Source organism: Muscardinus avellanarius (assembly GCF_963383645.1).
Source record: "Muscardinus avellanarius genome assembly, chromosome: 2".
NCBI lineage: Eukaryota > Metazoa > Chordata > Mammalia > Rodentia > Gliridae > Muscardinus > Muscardinus avellanarius.
Window position 1 is genome coordinate 159,407,701 of NC_137787.1, and position 20,353 is coordinate 159,428,053.

Sequence of the window (20,353 nt, forward strand, 5' to 3'; positions counted from 1 at the left end):
TCAGGTGGATGTGATGGAATTTCTTCAGGTGTTGGTACCTTATCTTCTAAATCTGAAAGCTTAAGCATACTCACAACACAGTTTGGTAGACAAAATACCGCAAATAACACCACAAAGTTCTTAGTTCTAAATGTCAGATGTATTTCCTTAACTGCTGAGCACTCTTTTTTAAACAACAAGCCTATTAAAAGAATCCACTTCCCTGTCACAAACTCTCTGCAGTCTGCTTCTAACTTTCTAATTTCTTTCTTTCCCAGTTGGGACTTTTATATGATAAGCTCTTTTTCATGCAAAAATGCTTTTCTTATTCTTACGGTATTTCTTTTCCTTCATACATATATATTTAAAATGTCTGTCCTTTATTTTGTAATATTTATTTCTAATTATGCGGCCAGTTTTTCTATCTCCTGGAATGCTCAACTGAGGTAAAAGTTAACAGTCTTTTTTTTGGGGTCTATTGTATTTGGGCAGCTAAGTTGTTTCTTTAAGGTCACACACAAGGTTTTTCTCTGTCTCTAGGCAGGATTTCAAGGGTAAATAATTATTTTTGAACTGAGCTACTTTTGCCGGAGTTGATAGATAGTGATGAAGGTCGGAGGCCATTTGTGATTGCTGCAGCTGCGGTGCTTATCACAGTACCTGAATTCTGGCCAGTTTCTCATTATTGTTGAGCAGAGCCAAGGACTTTTAGACAAATTATTAGAGAGTTTATTTCCACGGACTCAGTTTCTTTTTATAGTTCTAATTTCACATCACTGGAGCAATTCGTGTAGAAAGTTAAAAGGAATAATAGTGAAGGGTATCTAAAAGTGGGGGGTACTTTGGCCAGAGAAAATACCTCCTTCTCGGGGCATTTTTGCCAATTTAACTAGGTGGAGTGGGGGTCTCAACACATAGATGCCGAGGCAGCAGGATGTCTTGGCAATAGACCAAGTAAATGACATTGAAGGTCCAGAAACAAATTCAAATTTTTATGACAAGTGATTTTTAACAAGTGTACCTTGACCATTAACTTGAGAAAGAAGTCTTTATACCAAATGGTGGAGGGACATATAGCCCTAATACTAAAGAGTGAATATGAAGTCTTACCCATCATCATATGTGAATAATAACTTAAAATATATAGTAGAATTCTATATGAAAGGTAAAATGACAGAAATCCACAGAAAATACAAAGATAAATATGTCTGACCACATATTTTTCAAAAGAGTCTTAGATAATGGTACCAGAAATGTATAGGTATTGATATATTAGATTTTGTTGAAATTAGAAAAATGTTATTCAAAATATACAATTAAAAGAGTGAGATGACAACTCATAAAATGGAAGAAAGTATTTTCAACTTGTATAATGAATAAAAAATATATATGTGTAATACATAAAGAATCCTAACAAACCCATTATATAAATAAAATAACTCAGTTCAAAATAAGTAAAGATCTATGGCCGGATGCGTGGTGGCACACACTTGTAATCCCCGCCCTCGGGAGGCAAAGACAGGAGGATCGCGCAGATTCCAGGCAAGCCTCCCTGGCTTAAGAGACCCTGTTTCCAAATAAAAATATAAAACAGGTCTGAGAGTGTAGCCTGGAGGTAGAAGGTTTCCATCCCCAGTACCACCAAAAACAAAAAAGGTAAAGATCTAGACAGATTTTTTTCCTTTCTAAAAAGTATGTAAATAAGCATGATATACATAAAAAATTCAAGTCTAATTTTTAAGGAAATACAAATTAAAACCATGATTTATAATTTAACACCCACTTAAAGCATTAAAATAAAAAATATCAGCTAAAAATAAATGCTGGTGATAATGTGGATAGTGGGAATGGAAAAGTATGCAAACACTTCAGTAAGTACTCTCACAGTTTCTGAAATAACAATGCACAGAGTTATCACATGACCTAGAAATTACTCTCTTGGGTCTATATCCAAGGAAAAAGAAAACACATGTCCTAACAAAGAATATACTTGGATGTTACTGCAGCATTTTTCAAAACAGCCAAAAGTGAAAATGATATGTTAAAAAAAGAAAGAATAATAAAGTCAATTAATCTACATAGCTATAATATAGTAATAATAAATAGATAAGATATGTTACAACCTCACAGTGTAATATAATCTCAATCTGTTATATAATCATCATAAAGAGGAATGAAGCAAGGCTCACAGCCTCAGCAACATAATGAGACCCTCTTTAAAAAAAATCATTGTGCTGGATATATAGCTCAAAGGTAGAATGACCCTGGGGTGAATTGGCAGACACACACATCACATACACACACACACACACACACACACACACACACACACACACTAACCCATACACACAGAAATGGTGACAGAAACTAGTTAGACAAGCATATATCATATAATTTAACTTATGTACATGTGCATAATAGGCAACCCTATACAGGCAGAAAACAGATTAGTAGTTTTTTAGGAAGGATGTGAGAATTGTGTTGATAAAAGAATAAATATGTTCTAAAATTGATTTTGGTGATAGTTACTTACATGCTGGAATATGCTAAAAAACACTGAATTATATATTCTAAGTAAATGAATTTTGTAATATGTAAATTATATCTTAAAAATGAGTTGTTTAAAAAATAAAACTGCTTGACTGGCAGTAAAGCCTACATGGTCATTAGCTATTGTTAGTTTCTGTTCTTTTTAAGATGTAGCACTTGACACAAACCATTAAGTCCCATATTAAGACTCTTCTTAATTAAAACCATATGCTGAGAATTTTTGTCCTGTGGGACTTTGTTTAGTAGAGTCTATGAAAAAAAATATTGATTTAGTACTGCAGATAACAAAAAGAGAAGAAAGCATGACTTTTCTATACAAGGGAGAAGAGAATGGGAGATATATAGGTAGTAGTTGTTGAGTAAGACAATAAGATATTCATAGGCCTGGTTTTTATATTACTTGATTTGTATGATTAATATTAAAACCTTGTCAATTAGAAATATTTTGAAAATAGTATGATTAGTACAACAATTAAAGATTTTATTTTTTAGAAAAAGGCAGATTTCAGTTGCTGTGTCATATGTACACCTGTAAACCCAAAACTTGGGAGGCTGAGAAAGGAGGTCTGTAGGCATAACCAGACTCCTCAACTTAGCAAGACCGCTTTTCAAAATAAAAAACAAAATAAAATAAAATAAATAGAGCTATGGGTTTTTCTTGGAGGCAGAATGCCTTTGGGTTCAATATCCGATACCCACAAAGGTAATAAGACAGATTTCCTTTTGAAAGTAAATGCGAATGCACATTCTAAATGTTTCTCAGTATAAGAAGAGCAACCTGTTTTCCCTACCAGGAATTGCACTGAAGACTATCTTGGTGAGGAAGTAGTGTTAAGGAATCCAACAGCTCTTTTGTTTTATTCATAACCAAAAACTGCACTGGTAAGTGGTCATTTGATCACAGACATCTTGAAATATTTTTTATCTTTTAGAACAAAATAATAGACACTTCTACAAAGCACACAAAGTCATATATATGGTAAATTACAACTAAGTTGTAGCTGATCTATTTGGAAACAAATCACAGTAATTTCAGTATTTAGAAAGAAATTGCTGGGACATTACATATGTGTTTTTTTTTAAAATATGATCATATGTGTAGGTAAAAGGAAAGAAAATAAAGTAGAGATGAAATATAGAACAAAATGGTTGTTTTACCACCCCACTGTCCAACAATCACAATTCCAGTCTCCCCTAGAATGGTAATCATTGGGCTGCCTACAATTTGGTTCCGTTTACTTTTCTTCCTTTCAATTTACTCTTTCATTTTCTAGTCTGTGTATCCAAAATATAGAATTTTGTAAGATATTACTTCATTATTCATCTGATATTATTAATTTACATTTTTGAAAATTTGCTTTGAGCCAGGCGTGGTGGCCCACGCTTGTAATCTCCACACTTTGGGAGGCGGAGACAGGTGGATCACGCTGGTTCGTAGTCAGGCTCGCTGGGTTAAGAGACCATGGGAGTGTAGCTCAGAGGTAGAAGGGTTTCCAGGAATCCCAGTACCACCAAAAAAAAAAAAAAAAAAAAATTGCTTTGAGTAAATACGTGTCCCTTATATTTCATGTTGGGTTTCTGCTCGATTTCTATCACCTTTCCTTTCCATGAGCATAGAAAGGACAGATACACTGATTTTGCAGTCATTAAAATTCACAACTGCCAGGCGTGGTGGCACAGGCTTGTAAGCCCAGCATATGGGAGGCTGAGACAAGAGGATGGCGGTTTGCCGACAGTCTCATCTACTACTTAATGAGGCCCTCCACAACTTAGACTTTGTTTAAAAAAATGGATAAAAAACAGGGTTTGGGTGTAGCTGGAAGGTAAAATATCCCTGGGTTTCATCCCCAGAACCAAAAAAAAAAAAAAAAAATCAAAACTGAAATTTCCAGATCATATATCTTTATCTCTTTCTACTCCCCCCAAATTAAAACATTTACTCATATATGTGGGATGGCATTCTCCTGCTCGTTTTTAACAATTTTTTTGATATTTAGAAGTTCAGTATGTCTTTACAACACTTCATTTTTATTTTCAATTATTATTTTTCTTTTTTACAACTTTCAGTGTTAATTTTTTATATTTTAACGTTGCAGAGTTTGAATAACTTCAAACTTCTGTTGTTCTTCATTTTTAGATTTTTGGTTTGGTACTGGGGATTTAACCCAGAAACATTCTACCTCTGAGCTATACACATTCAGCCTTATTTACTCTTTTTACTTATTTATTTATGTATTTATTTAATTTATTTTGAAATGAGATTCTGATGTTACCACCTGCTAACCTCAAACCTACAATATGACTGTCTCAGGTCTCAGAAAATTACTCTTTTAATAAATTTAACTTTCATGTTTGATAAAATAAATCATAAAATTGATTAAAAGTTATAAAAGTTATATTTGACAGTTATGATATTTCCAAATCTCAGCAGAAATCTAAATGTTTTATCTTTAATATTTTACATAAGAGAAGGTCATGACTGCCATTTTATTCTTTTTTGGGGGGTTAATATTTTTATATTATTTAATTTCAGTATATATTTTTATTGGTCCATTGTAGTCAAACATCACAATTGAATACAAGACTTGTGAGGGTATAACAGCACACAGCATCCAATTAGCCCTTATCCCCTTCCCGTCCCAATCCTTCCCCCTCCTCGATCCCATGCTTGATTTGGTGATTAAATTTGACTCATTTGTTTATGTATATCATGTGTTTAAAGAGATTACATCTTCCCACAATCCATCCCCTCTGATTGGTCACCTTAATTGCTCTTCCATTGAGCCCTTTCTTCAACTAGATCTCCTCCCATTACCCATTTCTTCCTAGTTTTTGCATATTAGGGAAAACATCTGATTTTCTATTTTCTATGATGTTTCTCTATGTATGCCACATTGCAAGTTCCAATCCTGCTCCTGAGGGCCCTGGCGCCAGCCTGGCCCCCCAGCAGGCTCTGAACCCGGCCTTGCTGGCTCAAGCACTGGCCTTTCCTCATGGCAGGCCCCATTCCTGGCCTCGCTGGCCCCAGCTTCGGCCTCACCCCTCGGCAGGCTCCAATCCAGCACCAAAGGCCCCATCACTGGCCTTGTCTCATGGCAGGCTCCGGTCCTGGCCTCGCTGGCCCCAGCACCGGCCTAACCCCTCAGCAGGTTCCAATCTCAGCCTTGCTATCCCTGGCACTGGCCTTGCCTCACAGCAGGCTCCGATCCCATCCTCTCTGGCACTGGACACTGACCTAACCCCTCGGCAGGCTCCAATCCCAGCCTTGATGGCCCCGGCACTGGCCTCACCCCTCAGCAGGCTCCGATACCAGCCTCAGAGGCCCCAGCAGCCAGCCTTGCCTCATGGCAAGCCCCGATCCCAGCCTAACCTCTCAGCAGGCTCGGATCCCGGCATCAAAGGCCCCAGCACCTGCCTTGCCTCATGGCAGGCTCTGATCCCGGCTTCGCTGACCCCGGCACCAGCCTAACCCTTTGGCAGACTTTGATGCTGGCACCAGCACTGACCTTGCCTCACAGCAGGCTCCATTCCTGGCCTCACTGGCCCTGGCATCAGCCTCAACCCTTGGCAGGCTCTGATCCCAGCCTCAGACGGAGTCCCCAGCCCCGGCTTTGCTTCATGGCAGGGTCCAATCCCAGCCTCCCTGGCCCTGGCATTGGCCTTGTTGCCCGGCAGATTCCTATCCTGGCCTCAGAGTCCCGGGCACCAGCCTTGTTGTGTATTGGGTTCTGGTTTCTTTCACTATGAGCAGGTGGTCATAGTCATTTTTTTGGTGGTACTGAGGTTCCTGGAAACACTTTCTATCTCCAGGATACACTCCCAGAGACCTATCTAATATAATAATATATATAATTATATATAATATAATAATAATATATATAATTATGGAAACAAGGCCTCTTAAGCCAACAAGGCTGGCCTTCAACCAGCAAGATCCTCCTGTCTCCGCCTCCCAAGCGTGGGGATTACAAGCGTGCACCACCATGCCCAGCGTTCTTCCTTTTTTTTTTTTTCTATGAAAAAGCAGTACATGTCATTGGCAAAAGCTGGGACCCCAAATACCTAGTGGTCAATAAATTTTGTCTTCCCTCCAGAGGCAGAGGTCCATAGCTTCTCTTCAGAAAGTAGGCTCTGCCGTTCCACGTGGACCCTGACCTCCCACTCTGTGCAGAGGAGCATGGTGGCCATTAGGGCTGATGATTCCCAGAACATGCAACACGTAGGCCCACCCCAGCTATGCGGAGCTCCCTCTAATACCCCCCATACCCTTTTGCCACTTAGCATATTGTCCAGGCTTCTCAATCATGTGTGGCATGTGCAGTCAGTCTATTTTGGGGGGATTTCCTCAAAAGCTCAAGGTGGACTGAACTGGATCTGTCTGCCCTGCCAATTTCTACCTCTGGGGCAATTTCTTCAGAAGATCAAGGTGAGTTGAATCTGGTCTCTGCCTCTCCAAAATAATAGCCTCCACTTCTGCTGCCGGCAGTAGTGCCCGCACTTCTGGGCTTCCCCGGCGCTGCTCTGCTCTCCTGGTGCCACCCACTGCTCCTCCTGTGCCACTCTGCTGCCCTGCCTGTCCCTCTCTGCTGCTGAGCTAGCACTGCCTACTGCTCTGGTGCTCTGCCTACACAGTTGTGCCGTCCCGCCTGTGCAGCTCCATAAGAACCACCTTCCCCCTGGTTCTTCCCTGAGTTCCTTCCTTACTTGATATAATGTCCAGAATTCTTAAGCATGAGTGGCAGGGGCACTCCCCCTTCGCAGGGTTTTTATTTCCAAAGGTTCCAATTGAATTGGATAGAGTTTTTTTTCATCTCCTGAGTCCTGGCTACCGCCACCGCCATCTTGGCCCCTCTCCAATTTTTTTTTTTTTAAATAAGAGAAGACAGTATGTATGATTTGAAGAGGTTGTGGGTTTGAGCACTCAGCAGCAATAAATTTTATCTCACTTCCAAGATCAGAAGCCACAGCCTCACCGCATAGAGCAGCACCTGCTGATCCAGGTGCACCGTGGCCCTGGCACAGCACTGGGGAGCCCAGCAGCCAGGTATGCTAGAGGCCCAGGACCAAGACTCGGCTTCCTGCCAGGCGCTTCCCAGCTCCCTCCACCACACCTGGCTCATTTTCTTATGAAGTGTGTTCCTAAGAGTCCCCAGCTGTGTGGCTGGAGTGGTCCTTTCTCTGTTCCCTTCTGGGAAGATTTTCCGAAATTGCTTTTCTTGCGTGTCAGGCTCTTCCTTGTCCCCTTGCTTCTAATTCCACTGTTATCCACTCCCTCCCCTATATTCTAGATAGGAAGTCACAGTTGGAAGTATCTCCTTAAGCTGTCCAATTCTGATATTACACCAAAATCTGGTATCCAGGCCTTTCTCTAGAAATGCTTGTTCTGTTTGGCAGCCGCCATCTTCCGAGTTGCCATTTTATTCTTAACCACTATACTAATTAGATGATGCACTTATAACAGCAAAGATATGACTTTACATTAAGTATTTCACAAAAACATCATTAGTGAGAGAATTAGCAATAACTTGAGAATTTCCTCTTTAATGTGAAGCAGATAAGATATTAAAATACAGCTCCTTTTATTTTATCTCTGGCAGTGCCTAAAATAATCAAAAGTATAATCAAGTTGAGAACAGTAGATGTTCTCAACATCTAAAATTCTATATAAAACTTCCAAATTCTATATATTAGGTTGATAGTTAAATAAACAAATCTTAATTAGCAGATCTACTTATAAAAATTTTAGAACTTTAAGAAGCTTTTTTACATTAATTAGTTAATCATTAGCAACAGACAGCCTTTTTTCTCCAGACCTTCCAGAATGTAAGAATGTTATCAAACTTGCCAATTCTAAGATCATATCAAAAGGATTTAAAAGTGAAGAGAGTCACAGATACCACACAGGACAATATGAGCTTCAGTAAGAATAGCAAACTTATCAAATATATTCACATTTATGAGTGTTCAATCATATTAGGAAAACCAAACCTAATCGGTTACCTTCTGTGAAAACAAGGAACTAACTCATTATCTGGGATATATGATAACTGTGCAGGAAAGAAAATAAAAATGTTGTAATTTCTTAAGTTGGCTATATCACTGTGTGTCTGAATAATAAGACCTTCATCTTATAATATTGCCGAAGCTAAAAATGAAAGCAAAACAAGAGATTAATAAATAAAAGTTCTAAAGTGAGCACTAGTGATTGCTAACATCATAAAAATAAAAATACATCTAAAAGAAGTATAGGTTATTTGTTGGCAGCATGTTTATGTGTTGATATTGGTAGATAAATATGTGTAGGAATTACACATGTGTACAGTTATGCATGTGCCTACCCAGTTTTGGAATCGTTTTGTGTTTTTTAGGAAGAATATGCTAATGAATAACACCACTTCTAAAAATAAGACTGTTTAGAAAAAATAAATTGAAGTCCTAAGAAGTATTTTACACATGAAGTAGACAAGCCTTATCACCTACTCAGGCAAGCTAGAAGATTTTCGGGAATGCCCATTCTCTGTAGTTTATAGTCAATTTCATCTAGAACTGAACCCAGAGTAGAAATTTAACACCATATACAGAGTTTAAATGACAGGGAAATGCAGGGTAAGAAGATTAGGCTGAGAGCATGTATCTCACTATTCCACATGTGTTGTTTACTAAAAGACTACTAGTCTAGTGAGATAGTAGGTCAAGATAAAAGTTAACACTTTTTTTTAGAAATTCAGGAAGTTATTGCAAACATCAATAACTTTGGCTTAGGCTTTGTGCATTTCTATTATATTGCCAGATTTTTACCTTTTTAACAAAGACAGAAAGTCATATAATCAGAATTTTCTGATATCTAAAATAGGTAAAAAACAATTCCCAAGCCAGAAGTACTCTTTCTTACTTTATGTTCAATTGATTCTCAAACTGATTTATAATAATTCATAAAAAAACATTCTTACTGGTTTCATTCAGAGCTCTCTGCTGTCTAAAATATGCATCCAAAGTAGTATTAGTCTTCAAAACTTTGTGTTCACTTCATTCTTTTTATTTCAGATCTCTTTCAATTAGATTACTCTGTAGTCCAGACAGATGAATGATTTATATGACCAATTAATCTCCATACAAAGAGATCTTTACAAAGGTCAGAGTCAAAAAGAAGGGCTACAATTAAAAGTCATAGGTATAAAAAGGCTATAAATGAAAACAAACTTTTGCAAAAAGCTAATTATTTCCTTTCTCTGAGAAGAAAGGCTTAAAAATTAGTCCCACCTCAGGCACACACAACCTAATAGAAACACAGACACACACAGACACACAGACACACACACACACACACACACACACACACACAACACACACACTGATAGCCTTAGTTTTTCAACTTAAGCCACAGATAAAAATGTACAAACAAAGGTTAATTGACTTCTACCCAACAAAATTTACCAGCCAGTAGCAGCTGTTCCCTGTTGGGGTAGTGAAGTGTATGAAAAATCTTCTTGAAGTATTTCTTGAATAAAAAAACCAATTTTTATTCCAGAAATTACTATTTGTAAGAACTTATTTAGTCATTAGGGTTCAAAGAAGTATACAACTAATATAATCATTAAGAATTTTATATAATCATATAATAAATAATTAATGATTTATTATTATTATTAGTAGTAGTAGTATTAGTAGTAGTAGTAGTAGTATTGGTATTGTGGTTTGAAAACAACATTCCACCTCTGATCTATACTCTCAGGACTTTTATATTTATATTTTGAGATAGGGTCTCATTAAGTTGGTGAGGCTGGCCTTGAATCTGTTATCATCTAATCTCAGCTTCCCCAGGACTAGAATAAAGGCATGCATCAGCAAGCCTAGCTGGAACAAAACTTATTTAGTTGTACTGCTGGCTCTGTCTTAAATACTAAATATTACTTACTGATGAAGAAAAATTTCAAGGAGTAAAATATATTTGCAAAATTTTCCAGGAAATTTATAATTTTCAAAAAGCTTAGATCTACAGAAGAAATAAAGAACACTGTAGTGAGTAAACATACAATATTATTTTAATATTTATAATTATTTAAAAAATAGTTGATTGGTAGAGCAAAATTCATAAAAGTGAAATGTGTGATTTTTAAATTTAACAAATAACAGCTGGGCATGGTGGTGCATACTTGTAATCCCCGTGCTTGGGAGGTGGAGACAGGAGGGTTGTGCAGTTTTGAAGCCAGCCAAGCTGACTTAAGAAACCCTGTTTAAAAAAAAAAAATAGGTCTGGGAGTGTAGCCCGGAAGTAAGAAGGGTTTCTAGGAACCCCAGTACCACCCAAAATAAATAAATAAATAAATAAATAAATAATTTTAACAAATAACAATAACAGAAATGCTGTATAGGAATAAAAGTACTTACAATGTGATGTTTCTTACATCAAATCTAAAGTAATAAACTATTAATTGAAAGACATCAATCCAATGTTAAATATATATTGATTGCAATATCTAGAACTACCACTATTTCTAGATTTAAAACTCAATAAGGAATAGAAAAGAAGGAACCTCTCAAATATTTAATTAACTATAAAACATAGAAAACAAGAAACAAAGAAACAAAGAGAACAGAATGTGGTAGACAAATATTTTTGAAGATCATTTCTGAGCACATGGCAATTTTTATCACTGATATGTGATATGCTTAGCCAAAGGGTTACAGACAAGTTCTATTGTTATTTGTTCAAAGAGAAGAGTGCACAGAAAAATACATGACTCTCAGCAGATTTTACTTTCCATATTTTAGCTAAATATAAAACTTGTCATCTAAAATTGTTTTTTCATTTTAAAGACAAAGATTAGTTATCTTCTATTTTTTAAATTATATAAACATCAAATAATCATCTGAAACTTGTTTTATAGAACAAGAACATTTAAACTTTTATATAGAAGACTAGTGATTGTAATTTGTAATTTTCATAATTTTTGTCTTTTTATTTTTATTCTATACCACTGGACATTTTATTATATTACCCCAAACAATAAAATACTTAAGCATAAACCTAATCAAGGAGGTAAAATACCTCTACAAGGAAAATAATAAAATATTGAAAAAAGAAACTGAAGAAGATTTTAGAAAATGGAAAAACCACCCATGCTCTTGGATAGTCTGAATATATATCATAAAAATGGCCATTGTTCCCAAAGTGATCTACAGATTCAATGCAGTACCCATTAAATTACCAAGGTCATTCTTCATGGACATAAATTTCACAGTCCTTAAATTTCTTTGGAACAAAAGAAAACCCAAAATAGCCAAAGTAGTTCTCAGCAAAAACAACCATGTATGAGGCATCACAATACCTGACTCCAAACCATACTACAATGCCATAGTAATAAGAAAAAAAAAAGGTATGGTATTAGCAAAAAAAAAAGACACATAGACCAATGGAGCAGAATGGGAGGCTCAGAAAGAAATGCACACACTTATATCCAATTTGGCTTTTAAAGGGGCCAAAAACATACAAATGATATTGGCTAAACAGGTTAAACAGATATAGAACAATAGAAATATATCCTAAATTCTCACACTGCACAAGAGTCAATTCAATGTGGATTATGGACCTGGAAAAAATAGACACCATATAGATATTTGAAAAGGGCCTAGGTACAGCACTTCAACACACAGACACATGTAAAATCTTTCATGAAAGAACTCAAAGATATTGCATTAAACTGAAGAGCTTCTATGCATCAAAGAAAACTCTCAAGAACCTTAACAGAGAGTCAACAGAATTAGAGAGAAAATTTTTGCCAGATACTCCTCTAATAAAGGACTAATATCTAGATTATAGAGAAAATCGAAGAAACTCACTGCTAAGAAAACAAATAATCCAATCAAAAAATGGGCAAGTGAACTAAATAGAAACTTCATGAAAGAAGAAATACAAATGGCCAATAAATGTATAAAAATGTTCAAAATTGTTAGCATTCAAAAAGATGCAAATCAAAACTACCCTGAGACTTTACCTAACCACAATTAGAATGTCAACCATTAAAAACACAACACCATCAAATACTGGAGAGTTTATGGAAAAGTGGGAACTTTAATATCTTGTTGTTGGTATTGCAAATTATTGCAATCACTTTGGAAAACAGTATGGAGGAGCCCCAGAAGAATAGGAATAAACCTACCATATGACCCAGCAATGTCACTTCTGGGTATCTACCCCCAAAATAAAAACTAAACTACCAGACTAATGCAAGCATATCTATGTTTATAACTACACAATTCACAGTTGCTAAACTATGGAAATAGCTAAAATGTCCATCAACAGATGAATGGATTATAAAACTAAGCAATATGTATATAGTGAAACCTTAATCATAAATAAGAACAAAATTATGTCATTTGAAAGGAAATGGATGGAACTGGAGAACATTATGCTCAGGGAAATTAGTCAGTCACAAAAAGTGAAAAGTCAGATGTTTTTCCTAATATGTGGAAGCTAGGGGGGGGGGAAATGGGCCATAGGAAGGATTCTAGAAAAAGAAGAGAAAAATCTTAGATAAATAAAGAAGGTGTGGGAGATGGGAAGGGGAAAGAGGAAAACACCCTAATGCACATCCATAAGGTACATTCACAAACTTATCAAAGACAGTTACTATGCTGAACAGAAGAAGGAGGGAAGGGGGAAAATAGGGTAGAAATTAGTGAAGAGCTATATGAATGAGATGGACATGTACATCTCTTCCACCCTGTTCCTCATCAAGATGTATGATTTCAATGCACTAATAAATTAATACATTTATATATATGAACAATTTTGTTTTCAATTTTATATTTTATGTGTGGTTCTTTTACACTCTGGAAGAATTCTTTAACTTTATATGCAAAATGACTTCATACATCTTTAGTTGAGAAAGTAAATATAACTTGGTTGGTGAAGTAAAGTTGTTTTAATATATATTTTTATTGGTGCATTTTAGTCAAACATCACAATGGAAAACAAGACTTGTGAGGATATACAAGCACACATCATCCAATTAGCCTTTATCCAATCTCCATCCCATTCCCTCCCCTCCCTCGATCCCATGCTTGATTTGGAGATTAACTTTGATATATTTGCTTACAAATGACATGTGTTTTAAAGAGATTCCATCTTCCCTCATCCCATCCCCTCTGACTGGTCACCTTAATTGCTCTTCCATAGGGCCCGTTCTTCAACTAGATCTCCTCCTATTATCCATTTCTTTCTAGTTTTTACATACTAGGAAAAGCATCTGATTTTTTATTTTCTGTGACATTTCTCTGTGTACACCACATTGCAAGTTGTGATCCAACTATTTAAGGTCCTGGCAATGGCCTGGCCACTCTGCAGACTCTGATCCCAGCCTCACTGGCTCCAGCACTGGCCTTGCCTCATGGCAGGCTCCTATTCCAGCCTTGGAGGCCCCAGCACTGGCATTGCCTTAAGGCAAGCTCCAATCCAGCCTCGCTGGATCCAACTACAGCCTCACCTCATGGCAGGCTCCCATCCTGGCCTTGCTGGCCCTGGTACCAGCCTCACCCCTCAGCAGGCTCCAATCCCGCCCTCAGAGGCCAGATACCAGCCTGGCCTCATGGCAGGCTCTGATCCTGGCTTTACTAGCCGCAGCACCAGCCTAATCCCTCTGCAGGCTCTGATCCTGGCTTTGGAGGCCCCAGTGCCATCCTTGCCTCACAGCATGCTTCAATCCTGGCCTCGCTGGCCCCAGCACCAGCCAAACCCCTCAGCACTGGCCTAACCCCTTGGCAGGCTCCAATTCTGGCCTTGGGGGCCCCAGCACTGGCCCCCAAATAAATATATATATATATATATTTTTTTTTTTTTTGAAACAGGGTCTCTTAAGCCAGTGAGCAGTGAGGCTGGCCTTGAACCAGCACAATCCTCTCTTGTCTCTGCATCCCAAGCACAGGGATTACAAGCCTGTGCCACCATGCCTGGAGTTCTTCCATTTTTTTTTTTAATATCAGAAAACAATACATGACATTTGCAAAAGCTGGGATCCCGAATACCTAGTGGCAATAAATTTTGTCTTCCCTTCAAAGGCAGAGGTCCACAGCTTTACTTCAGAAAGCAGGCTCTATTGATCCACATGCACCCTGGCCTCCTACTCTACGCAGGGGAGCATGGTGGCCATGAGGGATGATGACTCCCAGAACACGCAGCATGTAGGCCCATCCTGTCTATTCAGAGGTTCCTCTGATACCCCCCAAACCCTTTTGACACTTAGCAGGTAGTCCAGAATTCTCGAGCATGTGTGGCAGGAGCAGTCAGTCTACTTTTGGGGAGATTTCCTCCAACACTCAAGGTGGACTGGACTGGATCTTTCTGCCCTTCCAAACTCTTGTCACCACCACTGCTGCTGCCGCCATTGCCATCTCGGTTGTCTCCTGAATGCCTTTCCCACTTAGTTTGTTTTCCATAATTCCCAATCTTGTGTGGTAATAGCAGTATACCTTTAAGGACATTTCTTTAAAATTAGGAGGTGGATTGGATTGAATCTCTGCCTCTACCAAATACTGACCACCACTGTCACTGCCGCAGCCATCTTGGCTCTCTTCCGAGGACCTTGTTCACACAGCATGTTGCCCCAAATTCCCGAGCATTGTGCGATGGTAGCCTTCTACCTTTGGGGCGACTTTTTCAAATGGTCAAGGTGGATTGAATCAGATCTCTGACTCTCCTGAATACTGGCCAACTCTATTGCCACTGCCTCCACCATCTCAATTCTCTCCCAAACACTTTCCCACACTTCATGTTGTCCAGAATTCCTGGAGCAATTTCTTCAGAGAATCAAAGTAGGTTGAATCAGATCTCTGCCTCTCCAAAATAATAGCCTCCACCTTTGCTGCTCACATCAGTGCTACCGGCACCAGCACCAGCGCCACTGTACCGCCCTGCCACCATGCCAACACAACCTTGCTCCTGATTCTCTTCTGGGCTTCTTCTTTACATGATATGATGTCCAGAATTCTTAAGCATCTGTGGCTTGGGCAGTCCCGCTTTGCAGGGATTTGTTTCCCAAAATTTCCAGGTGAATTGGATAGTATTTGTCTGCATCTCCTGAGTCCTGCTTGCCACCGCTGCCATCTTGGCCCCTCTCCAATTTTTTTTTAAATAATATAAGACAGTATGTGTGTTTTGAAGGGTTATGAGAGCGAGCACTCAGCAGCAATGATTTTTATCTTCATTCCATGAGCAGAGGCCATAGCCTTACCGCGTACAGCAGGGTCTGCTGTTCTGAGCTTACCGTGTTCCCTGTGGCAGCCTACAGGAGTGCAGTGGCCAGGTGCACCAAGTTCCCTGGGATGAGAAGCTTGGCTTCTGCCCGGCGCTGCTTGGCTCCCTCCACCATGGCTAGCTCATTTTTCTTACAAGGTGTGTTTTAAGAGTCTCCAGCATGCACAACTGAAGTGGTCTTTTCTCTAATCCCTTCTGGGATGTTCTTCCAAAAATCATTTTTCTTGGCACCTCCTTGTCATCTTGCTTCTAATTCTGCCATTATCCACTCTCTCTCCTGTATTCTAGATAGGAAGTTGTGGCAGTAAGTGTCTTCTTATATTGTCCTGTTCAGTTATTAAAGCAAAATATGGTGTCCAGGGCTTCTCTGAGGAATGCATGTCCTTTTCGGCAGCCACGGTCACCACTGCAGCCATCTTTTAATCTCTTCGAAGTAGAAATTTTTGAAAGCACATTTCACTACGAAAACAGTAAACCAGAAATTTAGAAAAATAGCAGTATATATTGTCATATAACATATTTTTATCAGGCCAAGGTTAAAGATTGCTTTTACATTCCCATTTAATTATTTTTCTTGAATTTTGCTTAAGACAAATGTATCATAAAGAACTACAGTAGACTGTAAGTGAAATTAGGCTTTGACTAAAATTACAACTGTTTCAGATATAAAATTTTGGAAGACATAAAAATACAATATCTGGTAAAATCAATACTTTTGTAAATTGTTTATCTTTATGAAATATAATTAAAATAGGTTTGCAGTTCCATACAAAGACAGCAAGTGACTTCATCCAAAGCCCAAACAGCCAGTGGGCAGCATTAATTCTCCAGCTCAACATGCTAATTAATCACACTGACTCACAACATTAATTACCTGAACCCAATACTACCATTCATAAGTAGCTAATATAAATCTGAGTGATTCACTCCTCTCATCCAACCAAAATGTCCAGGGAATTCTGCAGCATTCTAGGACATGTTAGCATGTTTTTTCAAACTTAATAGCACACTTTTTTACCTTGAGTTCTACAAAGCAGCATAAGAAAAATTTGTTTGGACTTTAAATTCAACTTATACCACATTAGTATACATAGCTCTATTTTACTCCTGTAATAACCATTAGTACTCTCAACCTAAAAAGGTACCTAAAAAAAGAGAAAGTCCTTCCACTCTTATAAGGATGTAGTACAAAAAGAATTATCAGTTGGTTTAGATCCACTTTGCTTAGAGGGTCTATTATAAGTAGGTATGCTGCATGTATTCTTTAGGAGACACTAAGAGAAGAAGCATAGATTAGACTATGATAGTTTGGTAATAAAGTAACACCTTAGAAACCAAATATTTCCTTTAAATCAGACAGTGAACTTTAGTAATTCCCTAACTATAATTGTTCTTGAATTTCAACCAAGAGCCTGCTTTCAGGTATTTAAAAACACTTAAAATCATTTAATGCTTACTTATATATACATATCTTTATAAATTATCCATTACATTATATGCCATAAGATCAAGATTAGAACCCAGTAACCATGGTGCAACTGGAGACCAGCTTCTGGGTAAAACACACCAATTGTGTCAGATATAAATTAGATTTTCTTTTTCTAGCTCTCTTTTCCATATTACTTGAATTCCAACAACAAAAATATCTATTTGTTACATATATATTAGCATTTCAGATTAGCATTTTTATTAAGATGGCATACAATGTTCCTAATAGAATCTTAATAGTTTTAATTATATTTTAGTTCAAGGTAATAATTAACATAAAATATCTATAATTTCATTTACATGAATTTTAATTTTGTTAAGTAATGTTAATAAGGTTTCTTTTAGTATCATGAAATTTATATCACTACATAATGAATTTAGTTATAAAATAAAAATACATTTTTAGGAAGAGAATAATGATAAATTCAAATATTTTCTCCTAAATGCCTACCTCATCAATAAAATTGAATATGATATGCCATTTATTTTGCCTTTTATATTAAGCATTATAAATATGAATTACTTGAATGACATTAAAATATATGTGTGTCAATTTTTATATATGCAAATGTGAGACAAATTGAAGGATAGCCAAAATTTAGTATATGTTGAAAAACTAACATGTTTGAAAAGGCATAAAAATATTAATGGTAGCAATCTCTACCATAATATATTTTATGTAATAGAAATAATGAAATAATTTTTGTGAATGATTTCATTTAGAATTCTTAAAGTATTTAAAAACAAAAACAGACCAGGCATGGTGGCACATGCTTGTAATCCCAGTACTTGGCAGGCTGAGACAGGAGGATCACAGGTTCTAGAACAGCCTCAGCTACTTAGTGAGGCCCTTTAACTCAGTGAGACCCTGTTTCAAAATAAAAAAATAAAAAGTAGGGCTGAGGGTGTAGCTTAGAGGTAGAATGCCTGAGTTCAGTCCTCAGTACCACAAACAAAAACAAAACAAAATAATCCACAAACAACAACAAATGCTGGTGAGGATGTGGAGAAATGAAAACTACAGTACATTGTTGGTAGGATTGCAAATTAGTGCAACCACTGTATAAAACAGCATGGAGAATTCTCAGAAGAACGGGAACTAATCTGCGGTATGATCCAGCAATACCATTTCTGGGTATCTACCCAAAACAATAAAAACCAAACTACCAAACCAATGTGCGGGTATCTATATTCATAGATATTCAATTCAGAGTTGCCAAACTATGGAACCAGCCAAGATGCCCATCAACAGAATGAAAGCCAAACTACAAAACTAATGCATGTATATCTATATTCAGAGCCACAGAATTCACTGTTGCCAAAATATAGAACCAGTCAAGATGTCCATCAACTGATGAATGGATTACAAAACTATGGGATATGTACACAATGAAATTTTCTCAGCCATAAAAATGAACAAAATACATGATTTACAGGGAAATGAATGAAACTGGATAACATTATACTGATGGATAAAAGTAGAAAGCATCAATCAAGCACATATAAAATCCCATTGAGTATTCAGGTGAAGCACAGATTGGAAAGTTTCTGATTTTATTAAGTCACATACCAATTATTATGATAGTAAAGTAAAGATGCAATTTTATCATGATATAAAGAATATTCTATTAAAACTGCTATAAGATCACTTAGACCAGAAAACTTATTCGGTAAGGCTAAATTTAATCTGCCTTTGAATTTTTTTTTTCATTCTAGAAGATATGCATGTTCTAAATATTCATGATATATCAAATTTCCCAGAAATCCTGAGAGATACCTCAACCATAATTGATACTAGATATTTTCTGGGAAAAAAAATTGGATGTCTCATTATTGCATTGGGTGCTAAGAATTTGTGTTTATCAAAATGGATCATATGTAGGAATATAGAAAGTATATAAATGGATAGTATTAGTTCACAGCTGTTCTGAGAACAAACTAAGGCAGTTTGCAAGAAATTTGAAATACAATAAAATGTAAAATACTATTTTTAATGTTAACAATTTAGCATCCCACAAAATTTTTGTGGAAATTTTAAGAAAGTATAGATGAGTACTAGTAAATCATTTAATATTTCTAAAATTAATTAACATAATTCAGATGTTCTTTGTAATATTTTTCCTTAGTTATACTTCTTAGCACTTACAGAGGAAATAATATATATTAAACTGTTCATGTCTTATCTGAATCTGGACCAAAATCCTGGCCAAAACTAAAACTGTAAGTACTTTGAGCATTTGAATTTATTAACTTAACCACATTGGATTACAGCACTATAATGTTAGTAAATGGCAAAACTGTACTATTTTCACCAAACATAATCACAAATATTCTAGCCATAAATGCGCATGTATTCTGCTTTTTCACCACATTCAATAAAAAATTCTATTTCTTTTCTGTTTTTTAAATGAAAAACAATATGATAATCCTGACTTTAAATGTGTTAGTAGCCTTGACAGTTATAAAATATCTCTGTGCTCTTGTGTCAAGTAGAAGTCTAAGTTTTCCCAGTTTTATGCATGTCAACAAGAAATAGTGCTAGAATAAAATTGCATAGAAAAGGTACAATTTATTATGCTCTTGCTGGACAATAATGATGTGATAGCAAGTAATAGCACTTTTATTCATGGCAGATGAAGATACCAGGCTGAGATTACTAGTGGAAAGAAAACATGATAAAATGGCCTATTTAAAAAAATACCTAAATTAGGAGTCCTTTGAATGATATATAAGGCTAGCAGTATAATGGTGTAATCTTCACTTTTTTTTCTCTTAGCAGTTATGAGATTCACTTACTGAAAGAGCCTTGATAAGATTTGAAAATCTTAGAGTTGTTGACTTATCAGAGAACCACAGCTTATCATGCAAATGTAATGCATGCAAATTTGTAAAGATAAGAGACAAGTGATTTTATAGTCTTACTGAAAGAAACACTTACCAGGTAAGAAGAGAATACCCTGAAACTCAATACTACTTATTGACTTATAGTGGATATAAAGAGTACAAATAAACTTTCCTTGGAAATTAAGAAGATAAATAGAAACTGAAGATTTTTTCAATCATGTAGAGAAGAAAAATCTGTTC